The sequence below is a fragment of the Schistocerca gregaria genome, unplaced genomic scaffold (genome assembly GCF_023897955.1).
Source record: "Schistocerca gregaria isolate iqSchGreg1 unplaced genomic scaffold, iqSchGreg1.2 ptg000696l, whole genome shotgun sequence".
In the NCBI taxonomy this organism is placed as follows: Eukaryota; Metazoa; Arthropoda; class Insecta; order Orthoptera; family Acrididae; genus Schistocerca; species Schistocerca gregaria.
The window spans coordinates 128935-129688 of record NW_026062075.1 but is presented as its reverse complement, the minus strand read 5'-3'; positions in this window follow the sequence as shown (position 1 = coordinate 129688).

Genomic DNA, 754 nt, shown 5'->3' with positions numbered 1-754 from the left:
AAAATTGTTTTTGAATTGTCCTTAGAACCAGCAATGCTGTTATCCATTCCCTTACTGAGTTATTAACACACGTGCAAACACTATCAGTCCCTACTTCTCACATATTGTCAATATACTATGACCACCAGAAACGTGTGACGTGAAATGTAATTTACAAGTTACTTAATTTGATGAACTGGTGTCAATTACAATTTTATAACATAAGAATGCAATAACAAAGGTACAAAATACATCTTTAAAGAACATAACAATACAGATAACATTTGCAGTAGTACAGGCTTACAAAAGAATCGAAATAGTAAATACATCAGTGTTACAAAAATTACAACAAAAGTACATACATAAGGTTCAGAATAACTTTTGAAACATCAACTTCACACATGAGCATTAAAACAAAACACTATAAATAATGTCTGAACATATTTACAAAGAAAATGACATAGTATTTGAAAAATTCTACAACATAAATCTTATTAGCTAAACACATAAAGACAGGAAAAAGACAAATACACAAGGGTACATAAACACATAGAGGGATAATACGAAAGGAAAGGACAGTGTTTGTTTTACTGCAGTATTTTGCATAGAGATCTCCCTTAGTTCATCATTTTTCCAAAAAGTCCTATCTAAACCTGCTTTCTGTATTCGGTTCACATCCTCTTTCAAAAATAGTTTTTCTCCACTGTACACTACTTTTTTGGCCAAACCAGTTTCTTAAAGCTTCTCAATGCTTTTCTTCCAATTCATCATAGTT